The following is a 19,197-nucleotide window of genomic DNA, read 5'->3' as shown; positions in this document are numbered from 1 at the left end:
GCATGGAACAGCAGTATATGGGCAGTGTTTCTGGAACAACAGTGTGTAGGCAGTGAGTCCTGGAACAGCAGTGTGTGGGCAGTGAGTCTGGAACAGCAGTTTGTGGGCAGTGTTTCTGTAACAACAGTGTGTGGGCAGTGAGTCTGGAACAGCAGTGTGTGGGCAGTGAGTCCTGGAACAGCTGTGTTTGGGCAGTGAGTCAGGAACAGCTGTGCGTGGGAAGTGAGTCTCGCACAGCAGTGTGTGGACAATCTGTCAGGAACAGCAGTGTGAGGGCAGTGAGTCCTGGAACAGCAGTTTGAGGTCAGTGGGTCTGGAACAGCAGAATGTTGGACGTGAGTCTGGAACAGCAATATGTGGGTAGTGAATCTGGAACAGCAGTTTGCGGGCAGTGGGTCTGGAACTGATTTGTGTGGATAGTGGGTCCTCGTACAGCAGTGTGTGGGCAGTGGGTCCTCGTGCAGTCGTGTGTGGGCAGTGAGTCCTGGAACAGCATTGTTTGGGCAGTGAGAACTCGTACAGTAGTGTGTGGGCAGTGAGTCTGGAACAGCAGTGTGTGGGCAGTGAGTCTGGAACAGCAATGTGTGGGCCGTGAGTCTGGAACAGCAGTATTTGGGCAGTGTGTCTGAAACAGCTATGTGAGGGCATTGTGTGAGCTGTGAGTCTGGAACAGCAGTTTGTGGGCATTGGGTCTGGAACTGCATTGTGTGGGCTGTGAGTCTGAAACAGCAGTGTGTGGGCATTCATTCCTGGAAAGGCAGTGTGTGGACAGTGAATCTGGAACAGCAGTTTGCGGGCAGTGGGTCTGGAACAGCAGTGTGTGAGCCGTGAGTCCTGGATCAACAGTGTTTGGGCAGTGAGTCCTCGTATATTAGTGTGTGGGCATTGATTTCTGGAAAAGCAGTGTGTGGGCAGCGAGTCCTGGAACAGCAGTGTGTGGGCAATGAGTCCTGGAACAACAGTGTTTGGGCAGTGAGTCCTCGTATATTAGTGTGTGGGCAATGAGTCCTGGAACAGCAGTGTGTGGGAAGTGAGTCCTGGAACAGCTGTGTTTGGGCAGTGAGTCAGGAACAGCTGTTTGTGGTCAGTGGGTCTGGAACAGCAGTGTGTGAGCCGTGAGTCCTGGATCAACAGTGTGTGGGCATTGATTTCTGGAACAGCAGTGTGTGGGCAGCGAGTCCTGGAACAGCAGTGTGTGGGCAGTGAGTCTAGAATATCAGTATGTGGGCAGTGTGTCCTCAGGGAGCAGTGTGTGGGCAGTGAGCCTCATACTCAGTGTGTAAGTAGTGAGTCCTGGAACAGCTGTTTGCGGTCAGTGGGTCTGGAACAGCAGTGTGTGGGCCGTGAGTCTGGTACAGCAGTGTGAGGGCAGTGAGTCTGGAACAGCAATGCGTGGGCAGTGAGTCTGGAACAGCAGTGTGAGGGCAGTGAGTCTGGAACAGCAGTTTGAGCCAGTGGGTCTGGCACAGCCGTGTGTGGGCTGTGAGTCTGGAACAGCAATGTGTGGGCAGTGAGTCTGGAACAGCAGTGTGAGGGCAGTGAGTCTGGAACAGCAGTTTACGCCAGTGGGTCTGGCACAGCAGTGTGTGGGCCGTGAGTCTGGAACAGCAACATGTGGGCAGTGAGTCTGGAACAGCAGTGGGAGGGCAGTGAGTCTGGAAGAGCAATGCGTGGGCAGTGAGTCTGGAACAGCAGTGTGAGGGCAGTGAGTCTGGAACAGCAGTTTGCACCAGTAGGTCTGGCACAGCAGTGTGTGGGCATTCATTCCTGGAAAAGTAGCGTGTGGGCAGTGATTCCTGGAACAGCAGTGTGTGGGCAGACAGTCTAGAACAGCAGTGTGTTGGCCGTGAGTCTGGAACAGCAATGAGTGTGCAGTGAGTCTGGACAGCAGTGTGTGGGCAGTGAGTCCTCGTGCAAAAGTGTGTGGGCTGTGAGACTTGGAATAGCAGTGTGTGGGCAGTGAGTCCTGGAACAGCAGTGTGTGGGCAGTGAGCATGGAACAGCAGTGTGTGGGCAGTGAGTCCTGGAACAGCAGTGTGTGGGCAGTGAGCATGGAACAACAGTGTGTGGGCAGTGAGTCCTGGAACAGCAGTGTGTAGGCAGTGAGTTCTGGAACAGCAGTGTGTGGGCAGTGAGCATGGAACAGCAGTTTGTGGGCAGTCAGTCCTGGAACAGCTGTGTCTGAACAGTGAGTCGGGAACAGCAGTATGTGAGCAGTGAGTCTGGAACAGCCGTTTGTGTTCAGTGGGTCTGGAACAGCATTGTGTGGGCAGTGAGTCCAGGAACAACAGTGTGTGGGCATTGAGTCTATAACAGCAGTGTGTCGGCATTGATTCCTGGTACAGCAGTGTGTGGGCAGTGAGTCCTGGAACAGCTGTGTCTGGGCAGTGAGTCTGGAACAGCAGTATGTGAGCAGTGAGTCTGGAACAGCAGTTTGTGGTCAGTGAGTCCTCGGGCAGGAGTGTGTGGGCAGTGAGTCGTCGTACAGCAGTGTGTGGTCAATGAGTCTGGAACAGCAGTGTGTGGGCAATGAGTCCTGGAACAGCAGTGTGTGAGCCGTGAGTCCTGGATCAACAGTGTTTGGGCAGTGAGTCCTCGTATATTAGTGTGTGGGCATTGATTTCTGGAAAAGCAGTGTGTGGGCAATGAGTCCTGGAACAACAGTGTGTGGGAAGTGAGTCCTGGAACAGCTGTGTTTGGGCAGTGAGTCAGGAACAGCTGTTTGTGGTCAGTGGGTCTGGAACAGCAGTGTGTGAGCCGTGAGTCCTGGATCAACAGTGTGTGGGCATTGATTTCTGGAACAGCAGTGTGTGGGCAGCGAGTCCTGGAACAGCAGTGTGTGGGCAGTGAGTCTAGAATATCAGTATGTGGGCAGTGTGTCCTCAGGGAGCAGTGTGTGGGCAGTGAGCCTCATACTCAGTGTGTGAGTAGTGAGTCCTGGAACAGCTGTTTGCGGTCAGTGGGTCTGGAACATCAGTGTGTGGGCCGTGAGTCTGGTACAGCAGTGTGAGGGCAGTGAGTCTGGAACAGCAATGCGTGGGCAGTGAGTCTGGAACAGCAGTGTGAGGGCAGTGAGTCTGGAACAGCAGTTTGAGCCAGTGGGTCTGGCACAGCAGTGTGTGGGCTGTGAGTCTGGAACAGCAATGTGTGGGCAGTGAGTCTGGAACAGCAGTGTGAGGGCAGTGAGTCTGGAACAGCAGTTTGCGCCAGTGGGTCTGGCACAGCAGTGTGTGGGCCGTGAGTCTGGAACAGCAACATGTGGGCAGTGAGTCTGGAACAGCAGTGGGAGGGCAGTGAGTCTGGAAGAGCAATGCGTGGGCAGTGAGTCTGGAACAGCAGTGTGAGGGCAGTGAGTCTGGAACAGCAGTTTGCACCAGTAGGTCTGGCACAGCAGTGTGTGGGCATTCATTCCTGGAAAAGTAGCGTGTGGGCAGTGATTCCTGGAACAGCAGTGTGTGGGCAGACAGTCTAGAACAGCAGTGTGTTGGCCATGAGTCTGGAACAGCAATGAGTGTGCAGTGAGTCTGGACAGCAGTGTGTGGGCAGTGAGTCCTCGTGCAAAAGTGTGTGGGCTGTGAGACTTGGAATAGCAGTGTGTGGGCAGTGAGTCCTGGAACAGCAGTGTGTGGGCAGTGAGCATGGAACAGCAGTGTGTGGGCAGTGAGTCCTGGAACAGCAGTGTGTGGGCAGTGAGCATGGAACAACAGTGTGTGGGCAGTGAGTCCTGGAACAGCAGTGTGTAGGCAGTGAGTTCTGGAACAGCAGTGTGGGCAGTGAGCATGGAACAGCAGTTTGTGGGCAGTGTTTCTGGAATTACAGTGTGTGGGCAGTGAGTCCTGGAACAGCAGTGTGTGGGCAGACAGTCCTGGAACAGCTGTGTCTGAACAGTGAGTCGGGAACAGCAGTATGTGAGCAGTGAGTCTGGAACAGCCGTTTGTGTTCAGTGGGTCTGGAACAGCATTGTGTGGGCAGTGAGTCCAGGAACAACAGTGTGTGGGCATTGAGTCTATAACAGCAGTGTGTCGGCATTGATTCCTGGTACAGCAGTGTGTGGGCAGTGAGTCCTGGAACAGCTGTGTCTGGGCAGTGAGTCTGGAACAGCAGTATGTGAGCAGTGAGTCCTCGGGCAGGAGTGTGTGGGCAGTGAGTCCTCGTACAGCAGTGTGTGGTCAATGAGTCTGGAACAGCAGTGTGTGGGCAATGAGTCCTGGAACAGCAGTGTGTGGGCAGTGAGTCTGGAACAGCAGTGTGTGGGCAGTGAGTCCTGGAACAGCAATGTGTGGGCAGTGAGTCTGGAACAGCAGTGTGTGGGCAGTCAGTCTGGAACAGCTGTGTGTGGGCATTGAGTCTGGAACAGCTGTGTGTGGGCATTGAGCCTGGAACAGCTGTGTGTGGGCAGTGAGTCTGGAACAGCAGTGTGTGGGCAGTGAGTCTGGTACAGCAATGTGTGGGCAGTGAGTCTGGAACAGCAGTGTGAGGGCAGTGAGTCTGGAACAGCAGTTTGCGCCAGTGCGTCTGGCACAGCAGTGTGTGGGCCATGAGTCTGGAACAGTAGTGTGTGGGCTGTGAATCTGGAACAGCAATGTGTGGGCAGTGAGTCTGGAACAGCAGTGTGAGGGCAGTGAGTCTGGAACAGCAGTTTGCGCCAGTGGGTCTGGCACAGCAGTGTGTGGGCATTCATTCCTGGAAAACTAGCGTGTGGGCAGTGATTCCTGGAACAGCAGTGTGTGGGCAGACAGTCTGGAACAGCAATGTGTTGGCCGTGAGTCTGGAACAGCAATGTGTGTGCAGTGAGTCTGGACAGCAGTGTGTGGGCAGTGAGTCCTCGTGCAAAAGTGTGTGGGCTGTGAGTCCTGGAACAGCAGTGTGTCGGCATTGATTCCTGGTACAGCAGTGTGTAGGCAGTGAGTCCTGGAACAGCAGTGTGTGGGCAGTGAGTCTGGAACAGCAGTTTTTGGGCAGTGTTTCTGGAACAACAGTGTGTGGGCAGTGAGTCTTGGAACAGCAGTATGTGGGCAGTTAGTCCTGGAAAAGCTGTGTCTGAACAGTGAGTCTGGAACAGCAGTATGTGAGCAGTGAGTCTGGAACAGCCATTTGTGTTCAGTGGGTCTGGAACAGCATTGTGTGGGCAGTGAGTCCAGGAACAACAGTGTGTGGGCATTGAGTCTATAACAGCAGTGTGTCGGCATTGATTCCTGGTACAGCAGTGTGTGGGCAGTGAGTCCTGGAACAGCTGCGTCTGGGCAGTGAGTCTGGAAGAGCAGTATGTGAGCAGTGAGTCTGGAACAGCAGTTTGTGGTCAGTGAGTCCTCGGGCAGGAGTGTGTGGGCAGTGAGTCCTCGTACAGCAGTGTGTGGTCAATGAGTCTGGAACAGCAGTGTGTGGGCAATGAGTCCTGGAACAGCAGTGTGTGGGCAGTGAGTCTGGAACAGCAGTGTGTGGGCAGTGAGTCCTGGAACAGCAATGTGTGGGCAGTGAGTCTGGAACAGCAGTGTGTGGGCAGTCAGTCTGGAACAGCTGTGTGTGGGCATCGAGCCTGGAACAGCAGTGTGTGGCCGTGAGTCTGGAACAGCAGTGTGAGGGCAGTGAGTCTGGAACAGCAGTGTGTGGGCAGTGAGTCTGGAACAGCAGTGTGAGGGCAGTGAGTCTGGAACAGCAGTTTGCGCCAGTGGGTCTGGCACAGCAGTGTGTGGGCATTCATTCCTGGAAAAGTAGCGTGTGGGCAGTGATTCCTGGAACAGCAATGTGTGGGCAGACAGTCTGGAACAGCAATGTGTTTGGCCGTGAGTCTGGAACAGCAGTGTGGGGGCAGTGAGTCTGGAACAGCAGTTTGTGGGCAGTGTTTCTGGAACAACAGTGTGTTGGCAGTAAGTCTTGGAACAGCAGTGTGTGGGCAATGAGTCCTGGAACAGCAGTGTGTGCGAAGTGAGTCCTGGAACTGCTGTGTTTGGGCAGTGAGTAAGGAACAGCTGTTTGTGGTCAGTGTGTCTGGAACAGCAGTGTGTGAGCCGTGAGTCCTGGATCAACAGTGTGTGGGCACTGATTTCTGGAACACCAGTGTGTGGGCAGCGAGTCCTGGAACAGCAGTGTGTGGGCAGTGAGTCTGGAACAGCAATGTGTGGGCCGTGAGTCTGGAACAGCAGTATTTGGGCAGTGTGTCTGAAACAGCTATGTGAGGGTATTGTGTTAGCTGTGAGTCTGGAACAGCAGTTTGTGGGCATTGGGTCTGGGACTGCATTGTGTGGGCTGTGAGTCTGAAACAGCAGTGTGTGGGCATTCATTCCTGGAAAGGCAGTGTGTGGACAGTGAATCTGGAACAGCAGTTTGCGGGCAGTGGGTCTGGAACTGCATTGTGTCTGCAGTGAGTCTGCACAGCACTGTGTGGGCAGTGAGTCTGTAACAGCAGTGTGTAGGCCGTGAGTCCTGGAACAACAGTGTTTAGGCAGTGAGTCCTCGTATATTAGGGTGTGGGCAGTGAGTCCTGGAACAGTACTTTGTGGTCAGTGGGTCTGGAACAGCAGTTTGTGGGCCGTGTTTCTGGAACAACAGTGTGTGGGCAGTGAGTCCTGGAACAGCAGTGTGTCGGCATTGATTCCTGGTACACCAGTGTGTAGGCAGTGAGTCCTGGAACAGCGGTATGGGGGCAGTGAGTCTGGAACAGCAGTTTGTGGGCAGTGTTTCTGGAACAACAGTGTGTTGGCAGTGAGTCTTGGAACTGCAGTGTGTGGGCAATGAGCCCTTGAACAGCAGTGTGTGGGAAGTGAGTCCTGGAACAGCTGTGTTTGGGCAGTGAGTCAGGAACAGCTGTTTGTGGTCAGTGGGTCTGGAACAGCAGTGTGTGAGCCGTGAGTCCTGGATCAACAGTGTGTGGGCATTGATTTCTGGAACAGCAGTGTGTGGGCAGCGAGTCCTGGAACAGCAGTGTGTGGGCAGTGAGTCTAGAATATCAGTATGTGGGCAGTGTGTCCTCAGGCAGCAGTGTGTGGGCAGTGAGCCTCACACTGCAGTGTGTGAGTAGTGAGTCCTGGAACAGCTGTTTGCGGTCAGTGGGTCTGGAACAGCAGTGTGTGGGCCGTGAGTCTGGAACAGCAATGTGTGGGCAGTGAGTCTGGAACAGCAGTGTGAGGGCAGTGAGTCTGGAACAGCAGTTTGCGCCAGTGGGTCTGGCACAGCAGTGTGTGGGCCGTGCGTCTGGAATAGCAATGTGTGGGCAGTGAGTCTGGAACAGCAGTGTGAGGGCAGTGAGTCTGGAACAGCAATGTGTGGGCAGTGAGTCTGGAACAGCAGTGTGTGGGCAGTGAGCATGGAACAGCAGTGTATGGGCAGTGTTTCTGGAACAACAGTGTGTGGGCAGTGAGTCCTGGAACAGCAGTGTGTCGGCAGTGATTCCTGGTACAGCAGTGTGTAGGCAGTGAGTCCTGGAACAGCAGTGTGTGGGCAGTGAGTCTGGAACAGCAGTTTGTGGGCAGTGTTTCTGGAACAACAGTGTGTGGGCAGTGAGTCTGGAACAGCAGTGTGTGGGCAGTGAGTCCTGGAAAAGCTGTGTTTGGGCAGTGAGTCAGGAACAGCTGTGCGTGGGAAGTGAGTCTGGAATAGCAATTTGTGGGCAGTGAGTCTGGAACAGCAATGCGTAGGCAGTGAGTCTGGAACAGCAGTGTGAGGGCAGTGAGTCTGGAACAGCAGTTTGTGGGCAGTGAGTCTGGAACAGCAGTGTGTGGGCAGTGAGCATGGAACAGCAGTATATGGGCAGTGTTTCTGGAACAACAGTGTGTAGGCAGTGAGTCCTGGAACAGCAGTGTGTGGGCAGTGAGTCTGGAACAGCAGTTTGTGGGCAGTGTTTCTGTAACAACAGTGTGTGGGCAGTGAGTCTGGAACAGCAGTGTGTGGGCAGTGAGTCCTGGAACAGCTGTGTTTGGGCAGTGAGTCAGGAACAGCTGTGCGTGGGAAGTGAGTCTCGCACAGCAGTGTGTGGACAATCTGTCAGGAACAGCAGTGTGAGGGCAGTGAGTCCTGGAACAGCAGTTTGAGGTCAGTGGGTCTGGAACAGCAGAATGTTGGACGTGAGTCTGGAACAGCAATATGTGGGTAGTGAATCTGGAACAGCAGTTTGCGGGCAGTGGGTCTGGAACTGATTTGTGTGGATAGTGGGTCCTCGTACAGCAGTGTGTGGGCAGTGGGTCCTCGTGCAGTCGTGTGTGGGCAGTGAGTCCTGGAACAGCATTGTTTGGGCAGTGAGAACTCGTACAGTAGTGTGTGGGCAGTGAGTCTGGAACAGCAGTGTGTGGGCAGTGAGTCTGGAACAGCAATGTGTGGGCCGTGAGTCTGGAACAGCAGTATTTGGGCAGTGTGTCTGAAACAGCTATGTGAGGGCATTGTGTGAGCTGTGAGTCTGGAACAGCAGTTTGTGGGCATTGGGTCTGGAACTGCATTGTGTGGGCTGTGAGTCTGAAACAGCAGTGTGTGGGCATTCATTCCTGGAAAGGCAGTGTGTGGACAGTGAATCTGGAACAGCAGTTTGCGGGCAGTGGGTCTGGAACAGCAGTGTGTGAGCCGTGAGTCCTGGATCAACAGTGTTTGGGCAGTGAGTCCTCGTATATTAGTGTGTGGGCATTGATTTCTGGAAAAGCAGTGTGTGGGCAGCGAGTCCTGGAACAGCAGTGTGTGGGCAATGAGTCCTGGAACAACAGTGTTTGGGCAGTGAGTCCTCGTATATTAGTGTGTGGGCAATGAGTCCTGGAACAGCAGTGTGTGGGAAGTGAGTCCTGGAACAGCTGTGTTTGGGCAGTGAGTCAGGAACAGCTGTTTGTGGTCAGTGGGTCTGGAACAGCAGTGTGTGAGCCGTGAGTCCTGGATCAACAGTGTGTGGGCATTGATTTCTGGAACAGCAGTGTGTGGGCAGCGAGTCCTGGAACAGCAGTGTGTGGGCAGTGAGTCTAGAATATCAGTATGTGGGCAGTGTGTCCTCAGGGAGCAGTGTGTGGGCAGTGAGCCTCATACTCAGTGTGTAAGTAGTGAGTCCTGGAACAGCTGTTTGCGGTCAGTGGGTCTGGAACAGCAGTGTGTGGGCCGTGAGTCTGGTACAGCAGTGTGAGGGCAGTGAGTCTGGAACAGCAATGCGTGGGCAGTGAGTCTGGAACAGCAGTGTGAGGGCAGTGAGTCTGGAACAGCAGTTTGAGCCAGTGGGTCTGGCACAGCCGTGTGTGGGCTGTGAGTCTGGAACAGCAATGTGTGGGCAGTGAGTCTGGAACAGCAGTGTGAGGGCAGTGAGTCTGGAACAGCAGTTTACGCCAGTGGGTCTGGCACAGCAGTGTGTGGGCCGTGAGTCTGGAACAGCAACATGTGGGCAGTGAGTCTGGAACAGCAGTGGGAGGGCAGTGAGTCTGGAAGAGCAATGCGTGGGCAGTGAGTCTGGAACAGCAGTGTGAGGGCAGTGAGTCTGGAACAGCAGTTTGCACCAGTAGGTCTGGCACAGCAGTGTGTGGGCATTCATTCCTGGAAAAGTAGCGTGTGGGCAGTGATTCCTGGAACAGCAGTGTGTGGGCAGACAGTCTAGAACAGCAGTGTGTTGGCCGTGAGTCTGGAACAGCAATGAGTGTGCAGTGAGTCTGGACAGCAGTGTGTGGGCAGTGAGTCCTCGTGCAAAAGTGTGTGGGCTGTGAGACTTGGAATAGCAGTGTGTGGGCAGTGAGTCCTGGAACAGCAGTGTGTGGGCAGTGAGTATGGAACAGCAGTGTGTGGGCAGTGAGTCCTGGAACAGCAGTGTGTGGGCAGTGAGCATGGAACAACAGTGTGTGGGCAGTGAGTCCTGGAACAGCAGTGTGTAGGCAGTGAGTTCTGGAACAGCAGTGTGTGGGCAGTGAGCATGGAACAGCAGTTTGTGGGCAGTCAGTCCTGGAACAGCTGTGTCTGAACAGTGAGTCGGGAACAGCAGTATGTGAGCAGTGAGTCTGGAACAGCCGTTTGTGTTCAGTGGGTCTGGAACAGCATTGTGTGGGCAGTGAGTCCAGGAACAACAGTGTGTGGGCATTGAGTCTATAACAGCAGTGTGTCGGCATTGATTCCTGGTACAGCAGTGTGTGGGCAGTGAGTCCTGGAACAGCTGTGTCTGGGCAGTGAGTCTGGAACAGCAGTATGTGAGCAGTGAGTCTGGAACAGCAGTTTGTGGTCAGTGAGTCCTCGGGCAGGAGTGTGTGGGCAGTGAGTCGTCGTACAGCAGTGTGTGGTCAATGAGTCTGGAACAGCAGTGTGTGGGCAATGAGTCCTGGAACAGCAGTGTGTGAGCCGTGAGTCCTGGATCAACAGTGTTTGGGCAGTGAGTCCTCGTATATTAGTGTGTGGGCATTGATTTCTGGAAAAGCAGTGTGTGGGCAATGAGTCCTGGAACAACAGTGTGTGGGAAGTGAGTCCTGGAACAGCTGTGTTTGGGCAGTGAGTCAGGAACAGCTGTTTGTGGTCAGTGGGTCTGGAACAGCAGTGTGTGAGCCGTGAGTCCTGGATCAACAGTGTGTGGGCATTGATTTCTGGAACAGCAGTGTGTGGGCAGCGAGTCCTGGAACAGCAGTGTGTGGGCAGTGAGTCTAGAATATCAGTATGTGGGCAGTGTGTCCTCAGGGAGCAGTGTGTGGGCAGTGAGCCTCATACTCAGTGTGTGAGTAGTGAGTCCTGGAACAGCTGTTTGCGGTCAGTGGGTCTGGAACATCAGTGTGTGGGCCGTGAGTCTGGTACAGCAGTGTGAGGGCAGTGAGTCTGGAACAGCAATGCGTGGGCAGTGAGTCTGGAACAGCAGTGTGAGGGCAGTGAGTCTGGAACAGCAGTTTGAGCCAGTGGGTCTGGCACAGCAGTGTGTGGGCTGTGAGTCTGGAACAGCAATGTGTGGGCAGTGAGTCTGGAACAGCAGTGTGAGGGCAGTGAGTCTGGAACAGCAGTTTGCGCCAGTGGGTCTGGCACAGCAGTGTGTGGGCCGTGAGTCTGGAACAGCAACATGTGGGCAGTGAGTCTGGAACAGCAGTGGGAGGGCAGTGAGTCTGGAAGAGCAATGCGTGGGCAGTGAGTCTGGAACAGCAGTGTGAGGGCAGTGAGTCTGGAACAGCAGTTTGCACCAGTAGGTCTGGCACAGCAGTGTGTGGGCATTCATTCCTGGAAAAGTAGCGTGTGGGCAGTGATTCCTGGAACAGCAGTGTGTGGGCAGACAGTCTAGAACAGCAGTGTGTTGGCCATGAGTCTGGAACAGCAATGAGTGTGCAGTGAGTCTGGACAGCAGTGTGTGGGCAGTGAGTCCTCGTGCAAAAGTGTGTGGGCTGTGAGACTTGGAATAGCAGTGTGTGGGCAGTGAGTCCTGGAACAGCAGTGTGTGGGCAGTGAGCATGGAACAGCAGTGTGTGGGCAGTGAGTCCTGGAACAGCAGTGTGTGGGCAGTGAGCATGGAACAACAGTGTGTGGGCAGTGAGTCCTGGAACAGCAGTGTGTAGGCAGTGAGTTCTGGAACAGCAGTGTGGGCAGTGAGCATGGAACAGCAGTTTGTGGGCAGTGTTTCTGGAATTACAGTGTGTGGGCAGTGAGTCCTGGAACAGCAGTGTGTGGGCAGACAGTCCTGGAACAGCTGTGTCTGAACAGTGAGTCGGGAACAGCAGTATGTGAGCAGTGAGTCTGGAACAGCCGTTTGTGTTCAGTGGGTCTGGAACAGCATTGTGTGGGCAGTGAGTCCAGGAACAACAGTGTGTGGGCATTGAGTCTATAACAGCAGTGTGTCGGCATTGATTCCTGGTACAGCAGTGTGTGGGCAGTGAGTCCTGGAACAGCTGTGTCTGGGCAGTGAGTCTGGAACAGCAGTATGTGAGCAGTGAGTCCTCGGGCAGGAGTGTGTGGGCAGTGAGTCCTCGTACAGCAGTGTGTGGTCAATGAGTCTGGAACAGCAGTGTGTGGGCAATGAGTCCTGGAACAGCAGTGTGTGGGCAGTGAGTCTGGAACAGCAGTGTGTGGGCAGTGAGTCCTGGAACAGCAATGTGTGGGCAGTGAGTCTGGAACAGCAGTGTGTGGGCAGTCAGTCTGGAACAGCTGTGTGTGGGCATTGAGTCTGGAACAGCTGTGTGTGGGCATTGAGCCTGGAACAGCTGTGTGTGGGCAGTGAGTCTGGAACAGCAGTGTGTGGGCAGTGAGTCTGGTACAGCAATGTGTGGGCAGTGAGTCTGGAACAGCAGTGTGAGGGCAGTGAGTCTGGAACAGCAGTTTGCGCCAGTGCGTCTGGCACAGCAGTGTGTGGGCCATGAGTCTGGAACAGTAGTGTGTGGGCTGTGAATCTGGAACAGCAATGTGTGGGCAGTGAGTCTGGAACAGCAGTGTGAGGGCAGTGAGTCTGGAACAGCAGTTTGCGCCAGTGGGTCTGGCACAGCAGTGTGTGGGCATTCATTCCTGGAAAACTAGCGTGTGGGCAGTGATTCCTGGAACAGCAGTGCGTGGGCAGACAGTCTGGAACAGCAATGTGTTGGCCGTGAGTCTGGAACAGCAATGTGTGTGCAGTGAGTCTGGACAGCAGTGTGTGGGCAGTGAGTCCTCGTGCAAAAGTGTGTGGGCTGTGAGTCCTGGAACAGCAGTGTGTCGGCATTGATTCCTGGTACAGCAGTGTGTAGGCAGTGAGTCCTGGAACAGCAGTGTGTGGGCAGTGAGTCTGGAACAGCAGTTTTTGGGCAGTGTTTCTGGAACAACAGTGTGTGGGCAGTGAGTCTTGGAACAGCAGTATGTGGGCAGTTAGTCCTGGAAAAGCTGTGTCTGAACAGTGAGTCTGGAACAGCAGTATGTGAGCAGTGAGTCTGGAACAGCCATTTGTGTTCAGTGGGTCTGGAACAGCATTGTGTGGGCAGTGAGTCCAGGAACAACAGTGTGTGGGCATTGAGTCTATAACAGCAGTGTGTCGGCATTGATTCCTGGTACAGCAGTGTGTGGGCAGTGAGTCCTGGAACAGCTGCGTCTGGGCAGTGAGTCTGGAAGAGCAGTATGTGAGCAGTGAGTCTGGAACAGCAGTTTGTGGTCAGTGAGTCCTCGGGCAGGAGTGTGTGGGCAGTGAGTCCTCGTACAGCAGTGTGTGGTCAATGAGTCTGGAACAGCAGTGTGTGGGCAATGAGTCCTGGAACAGCAGTGTGTGGGCAGTGAGTCTGGAACAGCAGTGTGTGGGCAGTGAGTCCTGGAACAGCAATGTGTGGGCAGTGAGTCTGGAACAGCAGTGTGTGGGCAGTCAGTCTGGAACAGCTGTGTGTGGGCATCGAGCCTGGAACAGCAGTGTGTGGCCGTGAGTCTGGAACAGCAGTGTGAGGGCAGTGAGTCTGGAACAGCAGTGTGTGGGCAGTGAGTCTGGAACAGCAGTGTGAGGGCAGTGAGTCTGGAACAGCAGTTTGCGCCAGTGGGTCTGGCACAGCAGTGTGTGGGCATTCATTCCTGGAAAAGTAGCGTGTGGGCAGTGATTCCTGGAACAGCAATGTGTGGGCAGACAGTCTGGAACAGCAATGTGTTTGGCCGTGAGTCTGGAACAGCAGTGTGGGGGCAGTGAGTCTGGAACAGCAGTTTGTGGGCAGTGTTTCTGGAACAACAGTGTGTTGGCAGTAAGTCTTGGAACAGCAGTGTGTGGGCAATGAGTCCTGGAACAGCAGTGTGTGCGAAGTGAGTCCTGGAACTGCTGTGTTTGGGCAGTGAGTAAGGAACAGCTGTTTGTGGTCAGTGTGTCTGGAACAGCAGTGTGTGAGCCGTGAGTCCTGGATCAACAGTGTGTGGGCACTGATTTCTGGAACACCAGTGTGTGGGCAGCGAGTCCTGGAACAGCAGTGTGTGGGCAGTGAGTCTAGAATATCAGTATGTGGGCAGTGTGTCCTCAGGCAGCAGTGTGTGGGCAGTGAGCCTCATACTGCAGTGTGTGAGTAGTGAGTCCTGGAACAGCAGTTTGCGGTCAGTGGGTCTGGAACAGCAGTGTGTGGGCCGTGAGTCTGGTACAGCAGTGTGAGGGCAATGAGTCTGGAACAGCAGTGTGTGGGCCGTGAGTCTGGAACAGCAATGTGTGGGCAGTAAGTCTGGAACAGCAGTGTGAGGGCAGTGAGTCTGGAACAGCAGTTTGAGCCAGTGGGTCTGGCACAGCAGTGTGTGGGCCGTGAGTCTGGAACAGTAGCGTGTGGGCCGTGAGTCTGGAACAGCAATGTGTGGGCAGTGAGTCTGGAACAGCAGTGTGAGGGCAGTGAGTCTGGAACAGCAGTTCGCGCCAGTGGGTCTGGCACAGCAGTGTGTGGGCCGTGAGTCTGGAACAGCAATGTGTGGGCAGTGAGTCTGGAACAGCAGTGTGAGGGCAGTGAGTCTGGAACAGCAGTTTGCACCAGTGGGTCTGGCACAGCAGTGTGTGGGCATTCATTCCTGGAAAAGTAGCGTGTGGTCAGTGATTCCTGGAACAGCAGTGTGTGGGCAGACAGTCTAGAACAGCAATGTGTTGGCCGTGAGTCTGGAACAGCAATGAGTGTGCAGTGAGTCTGGACAGCAGTGTGTGGGCAGTGAGTCATCGTGCAAAAGTATGTGGGCTGTGAGTCTTGGAATAGCAGTGTGTGGGCAGTGAGTCCTGGAACAGCAGTATATGGGCAGTGTTTCTGGAACAGCAGTGTGTCGGCATTGATTCCTGGTACAGCAGTGTGTAGGCAGTGAGTCCTGGAACAGCGGTATGGGGGCAGTGAGTCTGGAACAGCAGTTTGTGGGCAGTGTTTCTGGAACAACAGTGTGTTGGCAGTGAGTCTTGGAACTGCAGTGTGTGGGCAATGAGCCCTTGAACAGCAGTGTGTGGGAAGTGAGTCCTGGAACAGCTGTGTTTGGGCAGTGAGTCAGGAACAGCTGTTTGTGGTCAGTGGGTCTGGAACAGCAGTGTGTGAGCCGTGAGTCCTGGATCAACAGTGTGTGGGCATTGATTTCTGGAACAGCAGTGTGTGGGCAGCGAGTCCTGGAACAGCAGTGTGTGGGCAGTGAGTCTAGAATATCAGTATGTGGGCAGTGTGTCCTCAGGCAGCAGTGTGTGGGCAGTGAGCCTCACACTGCAGTGTGTGAGTAGTGAGTCCTGGAACAGCTGTTTGCGGTCAGTGGGTCTGGACCATCAGTGTGTGGGCCGTGAGTCTGGAACAGCAATGTGTGGGCAGTGAGTCTGGAACAGCAGTGTGAGGGCAGTGAGTCTGGAACAGCAGTTTGCGCCAGTGGGTCTGGCACAGCAGTGTGTGGGCCGTGCGTCTGGAATAGCAATGTGTGGGCAGTGAGTCTGGAACAGCAGTGTGAGGGCAGTGAGTCTGGAACAGCAATGTGTGGGCAGTGAGTCTGGAACAGCAGTGTGTGGGCAGTGAGCATGGAACAGCAGTATATGGGCAGTGTTTCTGGAACAACAGTGTGTGGGCAGTGAGTCCTGGAACAGCAGTGTGTCGGCAGTGATTCCTGGTACAGCAGTGTGTAGGCAGTGAGTCCTGGAACAGCAGTGTGTGGGCAGTGAGTCTGGAACAGCAGTTTGTGGGCAGTGTTTCTGGAACAACAGTGTGTGGGCAGTGAGTCTGGAACAGCAGTGTGTGGGCAGTGAGTCCTGGAAAAGCTGTGTTTGGGCAGTGAGTCAGGAACAGCTGTGCGTGGGAAGTGAGTCTGGAATAGCAATTTGTGGGCAGTGAGTCTGGAACAGCAATGCGTAGGCAGTGAGTCTGGAACAGCAGTGTGAGGGCAGTGAGTCTGGAACAGCAGTTTGTGGGCAGTGAGTCTGGAACAGCAGTGTGTGGGCAGTGAGCATGGAACAGCAGTATATGGGCAGTGTTTCTGGAACAACAGTGTGTAGGCAGTGAGTCCTGGAACAGCAGTGTGTGGGCAGTGAGTCTGGAACAGCAGTTTGTGGGCAGTGTTTCTGTAACAACAGTGTGTGGGCAGTGAGTCTGGAACAGCAGTGTGTGGGCAGTGAGTCCTGGAACAGCTGTGTTTGGGCAGTGAGTCAGGAACAGCTGTGCGTGGGAAGTGAGTCTCGCACAGCAGTGTGTGGACAATCTGTCAGGAACAGCAGTGTGAGGGCAGTGAGTCCTGGAACAGCAGTTTGAGGTCAGTGGGTCTGGAACAGCAGAATGTTGGACGTGAGTCTGGAACAGCAATATGTGGGTAGTGAATCTGGAACAGCAGTTTGCGGGCAGTGGGTCTGGAACTGATTTGTGTGGATAGTGGGTCCTCGTACAGCAGTGTGTGGGCAGTGGGTCCTCGTGCAGTCGTGTGTGGGCAGTGAGTCCTGGAACAGCATTGTTTGGGCAGTGAGAACTCGTACAGTAGTGTGTGGGCAGTGAGTCTGGAACAGCAGTGTGTGGGCAGTGAGTCTGGAACAGCAATGTGTGGGCCGTGAGTCTGGAACAGCAGTATTTGGGCAGTGTGTCTGAAACAGCTATGTGAGGGCATTGTGTGAGCTGTGAGTCTGGAACAGCAGTTTGTGGGCATTGGGTCTGGAACTGCATTGTGTGGGCTGTGAGTCTGAAACAGCAGTGTGTGGGCATTCATTCCTGGAAAGGCAGTGTGTGGACAGTGAATCTGGAACAGCAGTTTGCGGGCAGTGGGTCTGGAACAGCAGTGTGTGAGCCGTGAGTCCTGGATCAACAGTGTTTGGGCAGTGAGTCCTCGTATATTAGTGTGTGGGCATTGATTTCTGGAAAAGCAGTGTGTGGGCAGCGAGTCCTGGAACAGCAGTGTGTGGGCAATGAGTCCTGGAACAACAGTGTTTGGGCAGTGAGTCCTCGTATATTAGTGTGTGGGCAATGAGTCCTGGAACAGCAGTGTGTGGGAAGTGAGTCCTGGAACAGCTGTGTTTGGGCAGTGAGTCAGGAACAGCTGTTTGTGGTCAGTGGGTCTGGAACAGCAGTGTGTGAGCCGTGAGTCCTGGATCAACAGTGTGTGGGCATTGATTTCTGGAACAGCAGTGTGTGGGCAGCGAGTCCTGGAACAGCAGTGTGTGGGCAGTGAGTCTAGAATATCAGTATGTGGGCAGTGTGTCCTCAGGGAGCAGTGTGTGGGCAGTGAGCCTCATACTCAGTGTGTAAGTAGTGAGTCCTGGAACAGCTGTTTGCGGTCAGTGGGTCTGGAACAGCAGTGTGTGGGCCGTGAGTCTGGTACAGCAGTGTGAGGGCAGTGAGTCTGGAACAGCAATGCGTGGGCAGTGAGTCTGGAACAGCAGTGTGAGGGCAGTGAGTCTGGAACAGCAGTTTGAGCCAGTGGGTCTGGCACAGCCGTGTGTGGGCTGTGAGTCTGGAACAGCAATGTGTGGGCAGTGAGTCTGGAACAGCAGTGTGAGGGCAGTGAGTCTGGAACAGCAGTTTACGCCAGTGGGTCTGGCACAGCAGTGTGTGGGCCGTGAGTCTGGAACAGCAACATGTGGGCAGTGAGTCTGGAACAGCAGTGGGAGGGCAGTGAGTCTGGAAGAGCAATGCGTGGGCAGTGAGTCTGGAACAGCAGTGTGAGGGCAGTGAGTCTGGAACAGCAGTTTGCACCAGTAGGTCTGGCACAGCAGTGTGTGGGCATTCATTCCTGGAAAAGTAGCGTGTGGGCAGTGATTCCTGGAACAGCAGTGTGTGGGCAGACAGTCTAGAACAGCAGTGTGTTGGCCGTGAGTCTGGAACAGCAATGAGTGTGCAGTGAGTCTGGACAGCAGTGTGTGGGCAGTGAGTCCTCGTGCAAAAGTGTGTGGGCTGTGAGACTTGGAATAGCAGTGTGTGGGCAGTGAGTCCTGGAACAGCAGTGTGTGGGCAGTGAGTATGGAACAGCAGTGTGTGGGCAGTGAGTCCTGGAACAGCAGTGTGTGGGCAGTGAGCATGGAACAACAGTGTGTGGGCAGTGAGTCCTGGAACAGCAGTGTGTAGGCAGTGAGTTCTGGAACAGCAGTGTGTGGGCAGTGAGCATGGAACAGCAGTTTGTGGGCAGTCAGTCCTGGAACAGCTGTGTCTGAACAGTGAGTCGGGAACAGCAGTATGTGAGCAGTGAGTCTGGAACAGCCGTTTGTGTTCAGTGGGTCTGGAACAGCATTGTGTGGGCAGTGAGTCCAGGAACAACAGTGTGTGGGCATTGAGTCTATAACAGCAGTGTGTCGGCATTGATTCCTGGTACAGCAGTGTGTGGGCAGTGAGTCCTGGAACAGCTGTGTCTGGGCAGTGAGTCTGGAACAGCAGTATGTGAGCAGTGAGTCTGGAACAGCAGTTTGTGGTCAGTGAGTCCTCGGGCAGGAGTGTGTGGGCAGTGAGTCGTCGTACAGCAGTGTGTGGTCAATGAGTCTGGAACAGCAGTGTGTGGGCAATGAGTCCTGGAACAGCAGTGTGTGAGCCGTGAGTCCTGGATCAACAGTGTTTGGGCAGTGAGTCCTCGTATATTAGTGTGTGGGCATTGATTTCTGGAAAAGCAGTGTGTGGGCAATGAGTCCTGGAACAACAGTGTGTGGGAAGTGAGTCCTGGAACAGCTGTGTTTGGGCAGTGAGTCAGGAACAGCTGTTTGTGGTCAGTGGGTCTGGAACAGCAGTGTGTGAGCCGTGAGTCCTGGATCAACAGTGTGTGGGCATTGATTTCTGGAACAGCAGTGTGTGGGCAGCGAGTCCTGGAACAGCAGTGTGTGGGCAGTGAGTCTAGAATATCAGTATGTGGGCAGTGTGTCCTCAGGGAGCAGTGTGTGGGCAGTGAGCCTCATACTCAGTGTGTGAGTAGTGAGTCCTGGAACAGCTGTTTGCGGTCAGTGGGTCTGGAACATCAGTGTGTGGGCCGTGAGTCTGGTACAGCAGTGTGAGGGCAGTGAGTCTGGAACAGCAATGCGTGGGCAGTGAGTCTGGAACAGCAGTGTGAGGGCAGTGAGTCTGGAACAGCAGTTTGAGCCAGTGGGTCTGGCACAGCAGTGTGTGGGCTGTGAGTCTGGAACAGCAATGTGTGGGCAGTGAGTCTGGAACAGCAGTGTGAGGGCAGTGAGTCTGGAACAGCAGTTTGCGCCAGTGGGTCTGACATAGCAGTGTGTGGGCCGTGAGTCTGGAACAGCAACATGTGGGCAGTGAGTCTGGAACAGCAGTGGGAGGGCAGTGAGTCTGGAAGAGCAATGCGTGGGCAGTGAGTCTGGAACAGCAGTGTGAGGGCAGTGAGTCTGGAACAGCAGTTTGCACCAGTAGGTCTGGCACAGCAGTGTGTGGGCATTCATTCCTGGAAAAGTAG

This window comes from Hemiscyllium ocellatum, chromosome 3, assembly GCF_020745735.1.
Source record: "Hemiscyllium ocellatum isolate sHemOce1 chromosome 3, sHemOce1.pat.X.cur, whole genome shotgun sequence".
NCBI classification, from domain to species: Eukaryota; Metazoa; Chordata; class Chondrichthyes; order Orectolobiformes; family Hemiscylliidae; genus Hemiscyllium; species Hemiscyllium ocellatum.
This window is presented reverse-complemented; position numbering follows the sequence as displayed.